This window comes from Lepisosteus platostomus, chromosome 1 (genome assembly GCF_059453375.1).
Source record: "Lepisosteus platostomus isolate fLepPlt1 chromosome 1, fLepPlt1.hap1, whole genome shotgun sequence".
Classification (NCBI taxonomy): domain Eukaryota; kingdom Metazoa; phylum Chordata; class Actinopteri; order Semionotiformes; family Lepisosteidae; genus Lepisosteus; species Lepisosteus platostomus.
In genome coordinates this window covers 43,423,510-43,444,579 of record NC_142611.1, presented here as the reverse complement: position 1 = coordinate 43,444,579, position 21,070 = coordinate 43,423,510, and positions in this window count along the sequence as shown.

Here is a 21,070-nt window from a genome sequence, read left to right as displayed (position 1 = left end):
GTCTCATGGTGAATGTTGCAATGCGTCCATTAATTTCTGGAGCAACCTCTCTAACTCGTGCAACTACACCGCTATGTTGGCTTGTCATTGTTCTAGCACCGTCTGTACAAACTCCGACATTTTATCCAGTCGATGCCATTCTCTTCGATAAATTCATTCAGAAGCTGAAATATGTGCTCTCCTGTAGTTCCTGTTGGTAGCGGCTTACAGAACAGAAAGTCCTCATTGGACATACCCCCAAACTCGTATCTAACATAAATGAGCAAATTGGCCAAATCGACTACAGACTCATCTAATTGTAGTGAAAAACATCTGCTCATCTTAACGCGCTCTATCAGCGTACTTTTAGTATCATCCGCCATATCAATAATTTTATAAGTGACCGTGTCTTTCCGGGGAGCAGCAGGTCGAGCTGTTTAGCAGCTTTTTCTCCACACATAATAGTGTGGGGCTCACCTGCTTTAGCAATCCCCAAGCTTGCATTTTTCCGCGTTTCCGTTTTTATTTCCGTATTTATTTAAAGTTTTTATTTCATGCGCATGGGAGCGAAACACAGAGACGATCTGTGTGTTTTTCTCAAATTAACTAAGAACAGTTCTTAAATATTTTTCTGTTATCTATCACACTTTCTTGTGCTCACAAGATTACCAGCGTTCGTAGCACATATTTCTATGCATTCCCATGTTTACAACATTGGCATTGGTCCAAAATCACGCACATTCTCCTACCTCCCTATTTGCTGGAGATGGCTTTTGTTTTAAATACAATTGGTCACTTGCGTATGTACAGTAGCACGCATTCCTATAGAGTGGCATAGAATTACATAGTAGCTCTGTGTCCACTGAAGTATTAGTGCGCACTGTATCATAGTATGTAGGCTGCATATTTGACACGTATTAAAATAGAAAATATGAAAACCCGTCCTGATTTTTCAGCGCTCACAACAAAGTTCTAGGGTCATATGGCATACCAGCTGGCAGCGCTCCGCGTACCACTGTTGGTACGCGTACCACAGTTTGAGAACCACTGGTCTATACCGACCACTCCCTTTTTCAATGATTTATGATGACGGGTGTACTTCCTAGAAGAAAAGGGATGTTCAAACGGCACTTTGTGGATACAAATTTGAAGTATTTGAAGTGCAGTTATGTGAAAAAATGTTCTCAAACAGAGATGCAACATAAAGAGGAAGAGATACTGGACTACAGCTTCTGAAATGGTAAAGAGCTGGCATTGAAAGTCTTGAAGTTCTAAGATTAATTTTAGAAACTCAGTTCTTTGCCTACAAACTCAATTTAATAACCGCATATGTTCATTAAGAATTGCTTAACAGAAACTCAGGTGAGACTGTAGAGAGAAGGGTTATGATTCACTGAGATTTAAAGTGCCTCTATTTAATGTACACTACAGATACATGACTGAGAGTATCAGGACAGACTTTGTCTCCCAAAAAGAAAGAATAATAATTATGATAACAATGTGGTACAATTCACAAAATGCTAGAAAGAAATCTGACAAGATTCATGGGACCAGAGAGCCTCAGATGATTTTTTACCTCCTCAAATCACTGTGTAGTTGGCATCTAGGTTAAATCATAGGTACATATATAAATTATGTAGGAAGCAAGGTCAAGAAGGACAAAGGACAATGAGAGACACACTTTTAAATGAATGCGGGGGTTTAGAGTTTGTATTGAATAAGTGTTGAACGAGTCACCCAAAATTGTCTTAAAGCAGCCAAGCCTGGCTTTAGGCAATGATATGTAAAAGGTTATAATTGAGGATGATCTTTAGAGAACCAGGGGGATAAATTGTTTTTTTATTCTGTGATCAACTTTTTATTAATATAACAATGAACAAGAAATGAGCATTCAAACAACAACAATAAAGAAAAGTCTGTGACAAATTGATTTTTCAGTGCTAAGAGAACTGAGATATTCAAACACCGTTTTGGTTGAAAGAGCTGTAGGGAGGGAACTGACGATGAGAAAGTCATTTGAGAAACATGGAGGAGACCTTATTAATGAAAGAAAATTCACCAGAGATTCTGCAAGTGTTGAAAATGCTTCGGGCTGGTTCAGCAGTCAAAAACAAGATGAACTGTGAAATATTTATCTAGCTGGTGCACACTATGAGGTGCCTGAGGTCTTAGGATGATAGGCATAGATTTGAGGTCATTAGCAATGACCTTCGCCACTAACTAAACATTTTTGTCCTGCTTTGAATGGGTATTTCAAGGGTGAAAATTGCATTGCACAGAAGAAAGTTGGAACTAGAGAAATAATTTAATACCAGGGAAATTATGAAGTCATGAAACAAAGAATTATTGATGATGAGGTGCTTTTAAACAGTGTAATTGAGGGTGGCAATATTTAGTGTGTAACCCTTAAGCCTTCGGTCGGTAAAGATAGAATGGAAAAGTGGGGGATAGATGGCTTCTGTGCAGCAGGAGGAGGTGATATATACTGTATCATGGAGACTTGAGCAAGCAAGTTATTTCTCAGAGTTGGAATTCAGACTGGCATGGCTGGCTTTGCAAGCAAACTGATGTGACTGGAATAGGGAGACAGGTTGACATTTGGGAACCACCTGCTGGGAGAGTCAGTAGTCTCCTGTGGGGTTTGTAATGCCACACACGTGTACAGCAGTTAACAAAACTGTTTAGTAATAACTGCCCCCGCAGGAGAAAAAAACAAAAACTCCTGGAGGGAGTAAATAAACCTCTGGGAGTCATGGCCCTACTGTCACCCCCTCCAGGCAGTCAGATTGGGGTACATTACTTACAAATCATGGACACTCTGCTTTTCAACTCAGGCTGAGGGTGCCATGGTCAACTTTATTAAGCCACACAGAAGTGAGGTAGAAAACAGTAGAGAGTAACTACTTTGTAATGCTTTTCAGCGAGGAATCAATTTTGTTTCTTAGGATCTATACAGATCCTCTCTCTGTTGCCTATTAAGGCGTTTTGTTGTATTCAGATTATAATGACAGGATTGTGGATTTTTCTTCATCTGTGAAAGGTAAGGCTATGAAACACTGACTTTAAAATATCTGTACATAGTGTATTAGTTGTATGTTGTATAGTATTGAGGGTTGTACACTTGTTATAATGTAATAATAATGTAATGTTGCTTTATTAGCCCTAAATTTCTTGCATTAGGAATTCATCTTTTCACATACCCCAGCTTGCTCTCCATGAGACACAGACACAGACAGGGAGAGAAGCTTGGGCTCAGAGCACAGGGTCAGCCATTGTACGGCACACCTAGAGCAGTTGGGGTTAAGGGCCTTGCTCAGGGGCCCAACGGAGTAGGATTCCTCTGACGGCTGTGGTATTTGAACCGGCAACCTTCCAGTCACAGGCGCAGATCCTTAGCCACAGAGCCAGTCTTAATAAAAAATTGTCTCAGCTTGACTAATACTCTGTTCTAGCTAGTAGAATGAAGGAAGCACTTGGTAATCCCTGACTTTAGGAGTTGCAATTATTATCTTTTTGCAATTTGCTTGCATGTCAAGGTGGTGTCAGGACCTATTATTTGACGTGATAGAATACGTATTTTACACTTTTACAATCCCCAGGTTTGTTACCATAATATCTAAAACTTTAATTACAAGAGATAAATAGCCTGTGAAACCCTTATAAAAATACATAGGGGCTATGAGTAGCTTGGGAGGTTTTGCATTGTTTAGAAGTAGCTCTCAATAATGAAAAGATTAAGTCTGTTTCTAGATGTTTCCCATAATTGTGATGGGTATACAGTATTTTAGTTCATGATTAATGGTTCTTTTAGCCCTGTTTGGTCAGAATTAGTCACATTCAGGTGGAGAGGGTACATGGCAGAAGCCAGGCAGGGGAGCTGTGGTGGCAGAGCATTGGCCACTACATCCTTGTCAGAGTAACCAGGAGACAGCATTGGATGATATGAAACAGTCTTATATCTGTGTATTTTTCCATTCTGGCATGCACTAAGGCATGTGAACATGAGTTTGCCCCAATGTGGGTGTTTTGTGAGTTTAATATTTTGAATATTTATTTTAGTTTGTTATTTTTACTCAGGGGTTGTGAGGGTCACAGGCAAATGATTTTATTTCACTTTATACATACATTTGTGCATGTATAAAGCTGCTCTCTCTCATGTTTCAAATGAACTGTGGGCAGCCACTTACTTACTTCTTATGTGAAGTGTCCACCGTTTGGTTCCGAACACTAGAGTTCCACAACCATTTGCTCAACGTCTGGCAGTAACACTGCCTTAGCTTGCCCGAGGCAGAAGTTTATTGTTTTGAGAGTGATTGATGTGTCTGTCTGACATGATAATTTTATCAATGCTAGTTAGGCTTCCAGGCAGTGACTGGAAGTGACTCCTCCCACATAGGAGCAGTGACAAGTCTGAAGCAAATTTGAGAATATGGAAGAGATTGCTCCATTGGAGAAATTATATTTATAATAATTCCTTACACTTATATAGCACATTTCTGGACACTCCACTCAAAGAGCTTTACAGGTAATGAGGACTCCCCCCCAAACCTCACTAATGTGCAGCACCCACCTGGATGAAGGGGCTTCAGCCAAAATCAACAAGTACCCTCACTACACATCAGTTATTAGTGGGGAGGAGAACAGAGTGATGGGGATATTCCTAGATGGGGATAATTAGGAGGCCACGTTTAGTAAAGGTCAATGGGAACTTTGGCCAGAGTGCTGGGGTAACACCCCTACTCTTTTCAATGACCCCAGAGAGTCAGGACCTCAGTTTTACATCTCATCTGAAGGACGGCGCCTTTTTACAGTATAGTGTCCCTGTCACTATAGTGGGACATTAGGACCCACATAGACTTCATGTGAGTGCCCTCTACTGGCCCCAGTAACACCTCTTCCAACAACCTCTATTAACAACCTTAGTTTTCCCCAGGAGGTCTCCCATCCAGGTACTGACCAGGCTCACACCTGCTGAGCTTCAGTGGGTTGCCAGTTGTGAGTTGCAGGCATATTAAGGAATCCACTTCCTCACAGGGTGAGGAAACAGCTATCTCTCCCAAGGTATGTATGGTTAAATATAGCCTAGTTACAAAGACAGGAGGTTATCAGGTTAAAGTTTGAATTTGAGGTTAGACTACTAATTGCACCACGTATTTCTGTGACAGTACAAACCTTTCCATTCAGTTTGAATACAGAGAAAAGAAAAAACACTTACGCATTCAAATATTTTTTATTACTTTGGTTGATTTGGCAATATAAGTGCTTTCACAATTATCAAGTTCCACAGTGCAAAGTTTCAAAAAAAATAAAATCAATGAGAAAGGGTCCATGATGTGCAGTTCTGAGTGACTCACACTAGTGTCGTTTCAATTGTAATAAAAGAATGCATTTATTTGAACAAGCGTTGGTGTTATTTTCATGCATCTGTTCAGTAATGGTTTCTAAGATAGACTTTATTCTAATATTACAATACATATTTGTATGAAAATAAGCTTTTCATTGCAAAATTGTCCTACAATCATAAGAAATGAGTAATTAAAACCTGAAAATGAGAGGTGTGTCTTGAAACAAAACACTGATCTAATATCTATTTCATTCTGAAAAGGTGTTTTAGTTTGTTATTATTGTTTTGTGCTCAGGATGCCTTTTCTCTGGGTACCAGGCACCAGGCAGACATCTACTTTGAAAAGTATTCAGAGTGGCTTTGACATTAAGCACTGCCATACGTGAGCAACCTGCAGAATACTGTATTAGTGTTTCAGGGCACAGAGCTAATAATGGAAAGACTGATGTCTCTGACAAGGTCTGTATAATCTCTATATGAAGAAAATAGTTTTGTGATGAGAAAATAAGATTCAACCAGTGGAAGTAATAATTTCAATAATGGGGGTAGAATTAATTCCATTTAAAAAAATTAAATGTAGAGTTGACAATCCGTTTATATAATTAAAGTCACAACATTTCCAATAGTGCAGATTTTTTTAAATACCAGTTTATCTTGTCATGACAATGTAACACCCAGGTGAGCTTGAGCTCACAACCCCAGTTACCTTGGTAATTAGCACACAGACGTAAACACCTCCTGGTGCCGTGAGAACACGAACAGGTTGGCTGTCTGTGCAACCTGCCCCCACTTAGCAGGTACTACCACTTACCTTGTCAGTGCCGGATACTTAATCTCTCTCCTGTCCTCTGTCTGGCACTCTGTGTTTGAGTTAATGCACTGTGAGTCTCAGAGTACTGCTCGCACAAACTTGTCTGATGTGCTGATTTCAGCAGTCCACCTAAAACACAACACGACTCTGTGCCTGGACCTGACCACTAGCCAGCATCCTGTATTCTGCATGCAGCACAGCCACTGTCCACATGTACAGCACAGCCTCTTCCAGCACATCCTCTGCTCCACCTGTTTACTTGCTTTCACCCAGACATAGCAACTGGATTCCTCAGCCTGTTTCACATTCAGCGCTGCATCATAACAGACAACGATTACATCCAAGCTATTGACCATGATTACAAACAAACAATCCAAACAACCAAAACCTTTACAGTGCAGAACCAAACATTCAAATATTGTAAATTAAAAACTTCATACATTTTGTGTTGCATAGATCTAGAAAATGTACAGAAATGCTTGCATAGGTTCAAAAGAATGTGAAGATGGAATTTATTGTTTTAAACTCTTTAATTGCCAGCTCCAGACAGGTCAATAAAACTAGGAAACACTACTCCAGACAGTATTATTGTTTTTACTGTGTGCAGTATTATTACAGCTGAGCCAACTGTAATGAAGCGTTCTTTCAGGACGATATGCAGACAACACAATCAGGGGAGGAGTGAGGAAAACACGGGTGAAAAAGCATGCAAAGGGGCTGGAAGCAATACAGAGGGCGTGTCCATGGTGTGCTGGTGTTTGGGGGAGGTGTGGCCGAGGCAAATAGTGCAAGGGAGTCCGAGGCAAATCCATGAGTGTAGCAAAAGTCCAAGACCGGGTAATCCATTCTGACAGACAAACACAGTTAACAGCCAGAGCAGGATCTGGCGGAGGGTCAGGGGAATAAAAGGGGGTAACGAGACCAGACGCTCCCTAATCCCGGACTCAAAAGGTCAGGACGCCGTGATGAAGCCTGTTCCATCGAATTGCTCCTGGACTCGCGGATAAGCGGGCTTCTGGGCGTCCATCTTCCAAAGCTGAGCCCAGATTGGCAGAACGGCTGGCTTTTATAGCACGGGGGGCAGGAGCCGGAGGCAGGTGCAGGAGATGAGTACAAAACAAGGAAGGGTTGGTGCATCCTTAAGAGGAGGGGTTTACGAGCATGACAATAAGGTGAATGGCCCAATGGGCACGAGGGTCTGAGAAGCCAATCTTTCCAACTTCATTTTCCTTAAGTACTAATATTAAAGGGTAAATTAAAAGATACAAAAAGTAGGCATTAAATTAACATTTCACAAGCAACATTTAATAAGTACTTGTATTCAGTCATGTTAGTTTCAGATTATAGTTTACACTTGCTAAGAATTTCACAGTGGTACTAAATTTTAGCTATCGAGACTAGCGTATATCTCTTGTGAGCCGTCACAGTGGAAGTACATTTGAGGTCAGAAAAGTATGATTTGCTGTTATGTCAACCCATACTGTTTTTGCCCAGGTATAAATTTGTTTTAAAACATTTCCAGTTATGCTCAGCTGCCCATAAACCAAAGACATATGAGATGGATTTCCAAACACGTAGCTTTACAAAATGGGTCGCGCCTTTCCAATATTAACATCTCGCAAGACTGGAGCCAGTTTATTGCTTTCAATCTTGCTTAATGTATCAACTGAATGGCAGATCTAAACACACCTAATTTGTTCTTCTTTAATATCTGGAATTATTTTTGTTTGACACTTGTGTTTATTACATGCATTACAACACTAATGGGTTAAACTGACTCACAAGTAACACTTTCACATTCATTTTCAATAGATTTTGCATAGATTACCAATCTACATTAAATTACATCTGATCCAAGGCCTCGGAATGGAATGCTGGAGCTGAAGGAGAACTGGATTTAAACTCTCCAGAGAGCTCCACAACCTGGAGCTGAAGCTGAGATCCAGGAACTGCTTCATTCTCTTCAGCCTTACATTAAACAGTGTTACATTAAGTCTTACAATAAACTGAATGGTTAACTTCACAGGTATTCTGCATTGGGTGATAAAATCAGTTTTGGATGTTAGTAAGTAAAAATATTAAATTATATTTTCTGATGTTAAATATAATACTGTTAAGAGTTGTTTAAATAATGATAAGGGACTAAACTTTTAATTAATTAATTTAAAGGAACAAATTAACTGTCACAATCGTAATCCGTCCTCTTAAGGGCTCTTTCACATTTTTGATGATTACATGTACCTGCCTCCAATCCTGCCCCTCCTTATTTAAGCCGGGTGCTCTCACTACTCTGGGCTCTGCATTGGACGCCAGGAGGCCCGCCTACCATCAAGTCGCCCTACGTCCACAGCTTGAGGACACAGGCCTCCTATCGGCGTCCTGACCCAGCTGAATCCAGGGCTCGGAGCGTCTGGCCTCGTCATCCCGTTTTTATTTACTGTCCCTGTACCGCATCCCGTTCCGGTTTTTAACTCTGTCTTGTTTTTGTCTCGGATGGATCAACCAGATTTGGACCTTGGACTTCGCCCCAGACTTCCCCCTGGACTCCTTGGACTTGTTCGCCATGGCCATGCCCCCCAGAGCACCAGTTCACTGTTGTCACGCCCCCCTGTTTGTCAACCTGCCCTGATCCCCGTCGTCTCCTCCCCGTTGTCCTTTTCCACTTCCAGATTATACCATCTGCATAGGGTCCTCCTGAACTAGGCTTCACGGAAGCCTGGACTGGCCCGCACTACATTAACTGAGTTGGAAGGAAAACCAGCAGATACCTGTGCTGCCAGGAATAAGTTTGAAGGCACTGATGTAGACTATCCATCCAGGGGACCAAGAGCCTCTCCAGGGAAGCAACAGGCACAAGGCAGGGAACATCCTGGATGGGACACCAGTCCATCGCAGGGCAGACACACAAACACACACGCTTACACCAGGGTCATTATATCACTCTGCTTTAATATGATCAATTTTCTCAGAAGCCAACTAACCTACCAGTATGTCTTTGGACTGTGGGAGGAAACAGAGCACCACTGGTTGGGAATTGAACCAGCAATGAAAACTACTGTGCCACACTGATCTAGACCAGGGATTCCCAATCCTGGACCTAGAGGACCAACTGTTCCAACTGAGCTCTCAATTACACAACTGAACTCTTAATTTACCTAATAATAGGACTTTGAAGTGTTTTTTTAACACTGATGGAGTTTGATGGAATTTGCCTTTTAACTATTCCGTTTTACAAGTAAAATAAACTTTTGAGGAGGAAAACCACTCACAAATATTCCAATCAAGCAACTTGTTAGTTTAATTTAGGTTTCATTTGGGTAATTAAGGTTGGCTGGAATGAAAAACGACAAGTATGTGCTCCGCCGGAATCAGGATTCGGAACCCAGATCTAGTCTAAAGAGCATATAATAAGGAAGCTAAAAACTGATGACAATCTACCAGTTTCATGAAGCTGATGATACTCCTAATAAACCAGCACAGTGCTGCCACTGGAAATTTGAATCATGAAACTAAACATCTGACTTTACAACTTCTAAATAAATTGTTAAATCCAATTGTTGGCAATGCGGAGCAGCTTTGTGTTGGTGATTTTTGTTATCACTTGATTTTCTTGAGGCCAGAATGGTACTCATGTTTCAGTTCCAAAATATTTTTAAATCACTTAACTGAATAATTTAGCTGATTATTTGGTCGGGATGAATTTGTTTAAAGTCTTTGGAAATTAATGATTTAAAGGTGACCTATAAAAGCTGTGCACTGGGGCTCTCCAGAGCAAGGATGTATTATCCTGCCATAGAGTATTAAAACCTTATCATATGAAATATCATAAGAGATATTTCTATTTCATTGTGTGCTGATTGGCTCACATTGATTTTGCTTGACAAAAACAAACTAACCTCCAATTAAAGCTGAAAGCACAGCATTATATTTTCAGTAACTTCTACTACCAAAATGTATCTTCTGGATAAAAAAAACTACTTTATATAACAAGGTTTTCCAATGAAAAATGAAGCTTCAGTGTAAGCAGGCACTGCATAGAGCCTGCTGTGCATTAGGATATCTTTAAAAAAAAGTGACCTTATTTAAGATCAATAGTCTGGAGAGTAAAAATAACCTGCTAAATAAATGACCGGTCAGGTAAGCAGTGCAAGTGAAGATTCTTCTGACATTCCCTTGTGACATGTGGTGACAGATTTATTACTTTGTTGTCTACACCTGACAATTTCTTTAAATAAAATTTGAAGTTAAGGATCTTTCACAGTCTTAGAAATACTTTAAAAAAATAGACACACAGACTCATCCTCCGGAGGTCCTTGAGAATACCTGTTCGTTTTATATGAATAGGTACAGCATGAAATCAGTATTGGTACTACATTATGAACTGTATTGTGTTACGGTATAATTTACAATATGCACACAAATAGGAATCTTTTGATAATTTCCAAGGCTTTTAATACATTACATATCAGTTTGTAATTTTTTTCCCAATCTTTTGGGCTCTCTTTTCTGTAGCTCCAAAATGTATTGGCACCTTCAGAGAAGAATGTCTTTTCAGGGATGATGAAAAGTATCTTGCATGGTGTTTCTTTCACAGCTCTCCACATATTTACACCCGAGTAGGCAGGTAGGTCTCTTTTTAGGACATAAAGGCCCATTGGGGAATGGGGGGCAAGAGCCACCGTTTTTCTTGACCATCTGACACCGGAGGTGGAGGTGATGTGGTCAGCATCACACTCTGGCCGGCCTATTACCCCCAGAAGGATTAACCCCCAGTACTCACATGGAAAGCAGGCTGATTGGACCTGGGAGCCATCTGGAAGGAATTAGAGCAAGCTACATCGCCTGCCCCTACCTGGGATTGATCCAGTCCTTCCAGTCAGGAGCTAGACGAACACCTGAGTTAGGATGTGAATTTCTTAATTAAGTGAAATGAGACCTCCAATTGGTTCATCCAGCCTTGCCTTCAGACCTGCGCTGGTAGAAGTTAAGCTGATTACCTTGTTGACTCCTCTTCTGTATCATTTACAGGAAACAGAATATAGAACACAGATCTGTGGGAAGCATGACAATGTGTATTCCAAAATGTTAAAGAAAACAAATCTGAAAAGACGGACTCTTTCTATCGGAGCCAAATTAAGTCTGATTTTGTTTGTGCGTACACTGTGTTTAATTTTGTTGGAAATTTATTAAAATGTACCATTATAATATATCACAACTAATTAAATGTAACTATTAAAATGTAAAAATATGTTATTATTGTACCAATATGTTATTCCACTTTATTTCATTGGGAAATAATTAGGCACAAACGTTGAGAAGATAAATAACACAACTATACAACAGTTGCACTGTTGTTGTGTAGTCCTCCTTAATACACAACAAAACACTTTGTAGAAGGTCAAAGGGGGAAAACTCTCTCCTAATAAAAATGGATGCTTCTCAGGATTAAACTTCATCACAGATATCCACAAGTGATAGAGAACCAGTTTACCTAATTTAACTATAGATCACTAAAATAGGAGAAATGTTTATGGCCTAACACAGCATGCTTTAGTCAATAATAAAGCTCACATTCTGGTACTCTTCAGCATTCAGATGCACCTTGACTGAATCTGGTTTCAAGTCTTGGAAAAAAAAGCTCTCCCACGGCACAGCTTTGAGGAAGAGTCGGATAATGGATGATGACAATGTTCCTTCTTTGCTTCTTCTTCTTCTCCTGTTTTCCCTCCTCTTTTTATCTCCCCTTCTTCTCTCCTTTTTATGTTCTTTGTTTACCTGTATTCATACTACATTAATTATGATCGTGTGGCAGGGTGTCAGCTATTATTTATCTGGGAGACTCACAGCTGGCACTAGTTACTGCCTTGACAGGCAACAGCTGTGGTTCTCCCTATAATAATAAGGATTCTCTTTAGTATGGTGTGAAATGTAACTGGAGGACGAATGGCGACCAGGGCTCTACAGAAGAGCCAAAGAAAGTGTTTTCAACCAGACCCTGAAGAACATTATTCGTAAACTCATGAGCACAAAGAGTCGAAACAGGAACAAAATAAATGTGCCCGTATTGTTCTCATATGCAAGATAACCCAAGTGTCCACTGTATAAGTCTTTAATGAGATGAAGGGAGGCTGGGATAAGTCTGAGGAACAGCACGTCCAGCACTTGCGGGAATGACTGAGCATTTCTGTGTCAATTCTCCTTAAGGCTCAGGAAAGAAATGCACACCTGTACAATACAGGAGCCTGACTTCAAACATTTCCCCCAGAGTGATGGTGTTACTCCCAACTTCTTCCCCCAAGCTGTCAGCAACAGGGCACGTTCCCATGTAAACAAAGAACAATTCAGAAAATGCTGGAGATGGGAAGATTCTGAATGACAGTGATGAGTCTGTTGAGCACAGTGCCAAAGCCCAATAGGCCAATCAAACCCTCTATTAACTTTATGGATCTTGCTGTGTATAAGGTTGATGCACAACCCCTGTGTCAGGAGAACATGGTGCTGGAATGACTTGGCTTTGCGTGCTTCTTTTCAACACTAAAAGACTCCTGTGAACAAATGGTCTTTTCTTGTTCTCTAGGTTGATATTAACTTGTTAATGTGCTGTTTCTCATTGAACCGCTGCAACATTCCATTCCAGATGCTGATGGATAATTTGCTACAGCCACACCCAACATATACTACAGCCCATCTAGATGATGTAATAATTTACAGCCCAAGCTATAGCAGTCAAGTGGAACATGTGACCAAAGCACTCCAGGAGATTAGAATGGCAGGGTTCATGTTTAATCAAGGTAAATGTGTAATTGGGAGGTTGGAGCCAATCTATCTGGAGTCCTTTTTGGGTGGAGGATGTGTACCTCCTTTGTGAGATAATTTAGCTCCTATTGCTATAAATCTTCTACTCAAGTCTAAAAGGGACATTCTGGGACTCCCTGAATGTATGCTCTCTTTTACAATGGAAATGTAAAGAGCTATCGTTAAATGTTATTTGGCAGTTATATTCGATAAAATTCAAATAACATATCTATAATATTTATAATAATTATGTTGTGTAATTTGTGAAGTCGTTTAATACCTTTAATTTAAAAAAAGCATTAAGCAGTAGTGCAGAAGTTTGTCTAGGACTAGGCTGTATAGGGAGTTTTGTAGCTAAAATGTTGTGTTCAAATCCCAGAAGGTGCTTCACCCAGAGTGCTTATGAAAAATGTCCAAATGTATGAATTAGAACAAAGCAAGTGGCTTTGGAAGAAAGCATTAGCCAAAAAAATTAATATTAATAAAAATATAAAATGGTTCAATTAGAAGTGGGCATGAGAAAACAAAAGAAAGCTGTTTGTGAAGCTTTCATGTTTTATCAAAGTGCTGCTATTATCTTACTAATGCAAAATAAGAGACAAGAAGGAAAGCCTACAAATTTATATAAATTACTTCTATTAGAACAGTGAATTAAATAATTAGTCCTTTGTGATTGCTTTAAAATCAAATATATCAAAGTAATTCTTATGAATGGCAAAATAAGTCCCCTTAATATATAGTTATAAAAATGTAAGCATATAATTAAAACAGCAATATGTCTGTTTTGTTTTTACCTTTTGCTTGAAAACATTAAGACTGAGATAACGAATGGTGTACGACATAGAATTTGACCTGCATTCATTAACTTCCTTCAGAGAAAGGTGTTTTAGTAGCATTTCATGCAGGATATACTGTATACTGTTTGTAACTTCATGATATCAACTACATCAATTACATAATTATGTGTAGTTTTTCCACAATTTGTAATGTAAATTATATAACCTGGTTAACAAAATGTCTATGAGCAGAGTATGGGTATTCATGAAACATTTTTGATTAAGTTATCACCAGCTTGTCCATTCTATTTTTTAATGGAAAAATTAAAATATTCAGTAGTGGGTTATTTCCAGTTCATGCTCATGCTGGTTTTATCAGTACTATAATTCTGAAACTCAACCTGTGAATTGTGCAGGTGATGAACAGATCTCACCTTTTAATGAACCTCTGTGATGTACTGCCCATTTCTTTTCATCCGAACAACGACACAAGTTCTGTGTCATTCTGCAGTGCACCTTATAACACCATTATCTTAAAACCCCTCTCAATGCTTCTTTCAATAAATTGAAATTTACTGTGAAACTGAAATCAACTGGAAGATGTCAGTGCCCAATAAATAATTAGAATGATATTATTTGGAAAGCACAATGAAAATAAATAAGTTTCAAACAAGCACCTTAACTTTTTTTTTCTGCCTTATACTTTAGTAAACATAACTAGATTTCTGACTGTGTTGACAGCCATCAGAACTTCACTAAATGAAAAAAAAAAAATTCTCACTGTCTCCTTAAAACAGCCCTCCAAATTATGAAGTAAATTATAGATACCATAATATTATTGTATTGTATGTCATTCTGACTTGGTGTCATGGTAACTCACTAATGCCAATCCTGTAGCACATCAGGTTTATAGTTTGAAGGAAATGGGTAATCAGCTGCTTTCCTGATTCACTTTCACCTCTGTTATTATAGGCACTGAAACATGTCTGGCCTTTTGATTGAGAGAAGCGTGGACACTGTTACAAAGGATAGTAGTTTTCTGGAAGTAACTGAGGTTATGTACTGTACCAGTGATATGACTTTCCCTTATATGCTTTCCCTTCTTTTTCTATACAGCAATTTCAGAAGCTGTATAGGTGCTCCCTTATTTTCTGTCACAAGTGTACACCTAATGGAGCCTGCTAGTCATTATTCTCCTGATTAATCATTTGAAATATAAATAGTAAGGACAGCCACTCTGTAGGCTCACCAGCAGAGTTCCCACCTGTCTGGTTTTCACATGGGCAGTATGTTTGTCTTTATAGTTGACACAAAAGTTGAACTCAAAAGTATGATTCTTTCTATTGCAAGTTAAGTAGTCTTGTAAACTTAATTTCTTGCCTTTTTCAGGGACTTACAGTATATCTTGTTAAATATAGGCTTCTTTATTATGTCTTTAACAATGTAGCCATTTAGGGGGGATTAATCAAAAGAAAAAACTGAATTAAATCTGTATATCTCACTGGGTATGTACACAACATAATAATGCATTGAAATTTGTTTTCTTGCATAAAGTTTTTATATACTCAAAACAGATTATTTCCTTTGTCTAGACTAGCTGATGTATTTCACTTTGCTTTCAATGACTTCAAATGCAAAATGCCCCCAGATGACCAGAGCCTGCTTGTCAAAACATCAGACAAAACAAAAAACTGAAAACACAGGTCTTGAGCATTTTGCATTCCCAAAGCTTAATGGTTAAACTTAGAAAGTAGACGATTATTATTAAAATTTAAATAATATACAAAAATGTGCTCAAAAACATAATAGGACACGTGTAAACTTAAATTATTCAGTATTTTTTGGATTGTAACCTCAGTAATGTACTGTATTTATATTCATATTAAGTCTTTGAAGCGCTAAAATGTATTGTATTATGCTCTATGAAGTGAATTTTTGAAAACATTTAACCTTTTTTTTAAGAATACAGGTCTAATGTTTATCCCTTGAAAATTATCCTCTTTATCAGCATCATTTCACTTTTCGTACTCATTAACATGATTAATGGCTCTCTTCAGAAAGTATCACTGCCGCAGGAGGTTGCTTTTGAATACTTTCTGTGGAAGACCTTTGCTTCCAGGCCTTTCCGAGGTTAAATGTTTAATGATTACAAATTTAGACTGCCTGCTAAAGGACATCTATATGGAGAGCCCGTGGCTGTGTCGGTTGACCTTTACTCCGTTTGATCTTGACATTTCCTGTTTGTTTCTGCTTTTATCAAACATTGACCATTAAATTAGTTTTAACATGCTTAATCATACTGCCCACTCAGCCCACCCTGACTTCCCATATTGGACTTGACTTTTGATTCTATAGCCATGCTTTAATGCTTTTCTGTTTCCGCCATTATCATATATATAGAATAGTTCTTATATATTATTTCTAATATGCAATACCAAATAACATATTAATTCCATGTTAGCCATCCCACTAAATACAAGTCAACTACCACCTAAAATAAACATATGGAGTGTTCACTAGCTTCTAATTTATATACAGTGCAGTTCCTTGAATATGTTGTTTTTAATACAAAAATGGGAACACACTCTGAGGTTTTATGCACACAATTACACTTTTTGAACGTTTTTAATATAAGGACAGCTGTTAAAGATGACAAGCTTTTGCAAGGAAGCAAAACATGAAAAGGGAAGAAAATCAAATTTATGTTTAACAGGTTAAATATATGGCTTCAGTTCGAAGGACAAATGAATGGACAAGAACCAAATTAATGTAAGAGGAATGAAAATCGCTGATGTACATTTCTGAGACCTATACAATATAATCTGGTCAGATATTATAACTTTATTACGAGTTTAGTTCTCTTTTAAATGCCATATTCACAGACTTTATTTAGTTTTGGAAATGATTCCATGAGTGTGCAAGAAACTAAATTGTTTTGCTTCTCAGCTACTTCTCTCTCATTATTTATATAAAAAACTAAACATATCTTTGTATATATAGTCTATAAATAATAGCAAAAAATAACATATGAGCCAGATTAATCAATTAAATCAATCCGATATTTATAGTGTCTTGACCTTAAACAAGAAAAAGTTGAATCGTCGTTATTATTTTTGTGAAATAATAGGAAAAAACTGGCCTCAAAACATTTATCAACCTCCTTTACTTTCACCAGCTTTCACCAGTTCTATACTAGTGATCATGTTTGTAGTTCCCCTGCGAGAGAAGTTTTGTTCTTCCTTGCAATAACCTTTGGCAGACTCGAACACAGCCAGAAATTTCAAACATTTCAGATCAGGCTGCAGTGAAATACACTGTAACCAATCTTTCTGAAGAAATGCTAATGCAACTCGTCTCATAAATTGTCAGGAGGTGAAACTCCCCTCATCAGCCATGGAAAAATAGAAGCGTAGCAGTCTAAATGCAGAGCTCTCTCTTGTAGATACATCCTATTTTTTGTCCTGTCAAAATCATATTTTTACATTCCAAATGAGGCAACAACTTTGTTTGGATCAAAGCATGTAGTATTTAGATGTTTTTTTTGTTCAAAACTGCTGATGGGTGCATTGCAACTGAATGCTGTGGTGTTATCTTTTCTGCCTGGTCCTGAACTGTGGATTCAATTGTGGATCATATGGATTTAAATGTTGAATGTTTAAAAATATTGAGAATGTTTGGATCTGAATACTTAATTTTTTATCAGTTTACTTTAGTTTTGAGCAATCATATTCATAGCCCTAGCATGTTAATCATTTATTACAGCACAAAACAAAAGAAAAAAAGGATGGAAGTCAGCCTGCAGCTGCTCTCCATGAGACACACAGACAGGGAGAGAAGCTTGGGGTCAGAGCACAGGCTCAGCCATTTACATGGCACCCCAGAAGCAGTTGGGTTTAAGGGCCTTGCTCAGGGGCCCAACAGAGTAGGATTCCTCTGCCAGCTGCAGGATATGAACCAGCAACCTTCCAGCCACAGGCCCAGAGCTTTAGCCACAGAGATAGCCACATGATTGTGCTATCAGGTTTTCGTTTTAATTAGGCAGGGAAAAACACTTTTTCTGCATTTCAACGAAGAAACAAAAATTCAAATAGATGATTAAATTAACTTTTGGATTTAAGCAAATTAACTTGCTGAGGTTAAATTAGATCCTCTGCAGGCTATGAGCTGTATTTAAACAGATTGATATTTTTCATTGAAGGACTGCTGGAGTGGCTGATTTGTTGACTGTGGGTGTAACTCTATGATAAGCTCACTTCAAGGAAACATTTGTGCCTGAGCTGTTCTGTTTGGTGCACTAACCTGAAAAATCACTGGAGCTGAGGGTGAGAAAGATTCATGATAAACTGCCCTTGAAACTGGGGACATTAATTACTTGGCCGAGAACATTTTTTTTAGTGACAGAGATTAAGGAGTGACATCAAACACAGTGTATAACTACATGTGAGAAGGATCTTGTTTTACTGATAATAACAATAACTGATATATTGTTGAAGTGAGACATACAACACTTTCTGTACAATGTTTGTGGTCCAAAAATGCTAAGCTTCTAAAAGAAGCACTGTAATTAAAATTGTGCCCACTGTTGGAAAATGGGAGTAATAATACTGTGGTACACGGTTATTAACCAGACGCCAGTAAAACAGATCTACTGTAAAACCTGTTTCTGAATATCAGAGACTATATGCATCATTATAAATGTATAAGCATTTCTTGTGCAATTTTGGAAGGTCCTAGTAACAAGAAGATGAAGAAGAGTGGAAAGGATGTGAGATGAGCTCATTTGGCTCATTTAATGTGTGTTATTCATCTGAAGATCTCATCTAGTTGCTTTTTAAAGGAAGCTATGGTCTTCATTTTACAACATAGCTGGACAGCTTGTTCCAGACCCCTTCAAAGTGTTTTAATTCTAACATATACTGTATATATAATTGGGTTATTCTTAGAGATATTTCTTAACTGCTGGTCCCAACTTGAGGAATAGTACACAATCTGCTTCCTTTTCTATTGCTTTTTACTTGGTACCACCAAAACTACTTACAACTAACACTAGAGCTTTCAAATTCACTCTGTAACTTCCCACTTCTTTTTATATTCTGTTTTACTAAATCAGTGGGCTGCTACGCTTTTGTAGTGGCAACTCTTTTGTATTCTCTCCATTACGTCAAGGTAGTTATACTCCTCAGCCTAATGCTTTGATCAGTGCCTGATATCACAGCATTTATATTGACATTGTGAGCAAATTGTAGCTGTGAGATTCAACTCATATCACTTCAACTTTTCTTGGCACCAAAGTATTCAACTTAATTTACTCAGTGTCGCCAAACTCACAATCTTCACCTTCCCATTTCAACAGAAACTTTTCTTTTTGACTCTTAACCTCAAGATCTTCCCTTACAAATATTAACTTTTCCAACTACCAGCTTTACTCTCTGATCCTCTTTGGCCTTGGATACCTCTCTAATCAAAACATTTGTCCCTGACACAGCAGCCAGATTGCTGTTTTTTTCTCTCTTATGGAAGGGCTCAGGACTCTGACTCTGAAGGATTACAGGTGGAAATGCCATTGCTATAGCTTTGAGCAAAATACTTTACTCAGATTGCACAGGTAAACCCAGCAGTACAAATGAATTCCAAATATTTGTAGGCTAAAAAGAGTTTCAGACAAAAAAAAACATTTGCTTGATGTCACATCCATCAAGCAAAGAGCTAGGTGAAATGGTTTCTATATTTTTAAGCCATAATAATTTGCCGATTTACAGATTTTTCACAGGACTATAAGGAATCAAGCAATAAACATCCAACATGTTGTTGACAGAAGTGTTTCAGATAATGTATGTTTAGAGCCCATTAATAGTTTCTTTTAGGGACTAATTTTTAAAAAGTCGTTGATCGTTGATTTTCCTTCAGTCATTTAGATCTCTGGTTAAGCAGAATAATATACTGAATTTTAAAGAAACTTCTTTTTAATGTAACAAATGCGCAAAGTGAAATGTCACTGTAATGATGAACGTAGGGGCTTTGTTTAATGCTGTCTATGTGAGTGAAAATAAGACACAACTGGGTTAACTAAAAACTGGCAACAAGCAGGAGTGAGAGTGCAGATCTGGAAGAGAGAACATATGATTGATTATGTGAGTGAGAACCACAGATTTCACTGCCCGTATACAAGAAAGTAGAGGACAAATTGTCAACATGTATAGGAAACTTTTTACTTTCTGTGAAAACTAAGAATATTCTGTTATTTTCATAGATTCTGTGGCAGCAGGCAGTGATACATTTCATTAATTATTGGGTGTCAAAGCACTCTTCCAAAGATCCGTAAAGCAGATGCATGGATAAGATATGAAGAAATAGGAAATTATATGCTTCTCATACGCCTTCACAACCAGGATGACCAGAGCAGCTGGGCCTTGCTGCTCTCTCTCTGTTCGTAATTTGTTTTGTGATAATGGCACAATTTTCCTTGAAATTAAGCCAGCTGGGGCAGCGTGTTGGTGCAGTGGTTATCATTGCTCTCTTGCCGTACTTTTGCCCTGGATTCCATTCCAGACTTGGAGTGCTATCTGCTTTGAATTTGCATGTTCTCCCCTTGTTTGCATGGATTTCCTCTGTATGCTCCGATTTCCTCCCACAATCCAAAGACATACTGGTAGGTTAACTGGCTCCTGGAAAGAATAGGCCCTGGTCTGAATGTGTCTGCCCCTGAGATGGACTGACGTCCCCTCAAAGGTGTATCTTACCTTGTGTCCTTTGTTTGCTGGGATACGCACTGGCTCTCCCGCTGCCCTGTATTGGATGAAACGGTTAGAAAATGAATGGATGGATCAGCCAGCTGGTGTCTGTCAGCCTGTCTCATTCCTCTACTGTCTGTCTTGAAATTCAATTGATTGTTACCTTCCTAATTATCTCAACCAAAACAAAGAGGGCTTTGGTTTTTGCATAATGTATGCCAGTTTAAAATGGGCATCATTATGTAATGGTCTACACATTACACATATAGTAGAGTTTCATACCAAGTTAAAGAACAAGTGTGTTTGTATATTAGAGAAGCACAGTTTATTTTAATAACATTATAATTAAATCTGACTAGCAAGCTGTACCATATTATAGCAGGTCCATATACAGTAAGCAGTTATTTAAAGCCAATAAAATTACCATCTTTCCATAAGCTGCTCATCACTGAAAAGGGTAATAAAACTGTGGTCTCCATAAGGTTAATTCCAGTGTGTACTGATATATGGAATTGTTCTAATAATATGTATTGTTATTTCAAACAGTAGTCCCAAAGCAGTGATTGACTACTTGTCTTTCAGTTGCTTGGATTTGAGAGAGACTTACTAATTCCATTCAATACATTATAAAGCA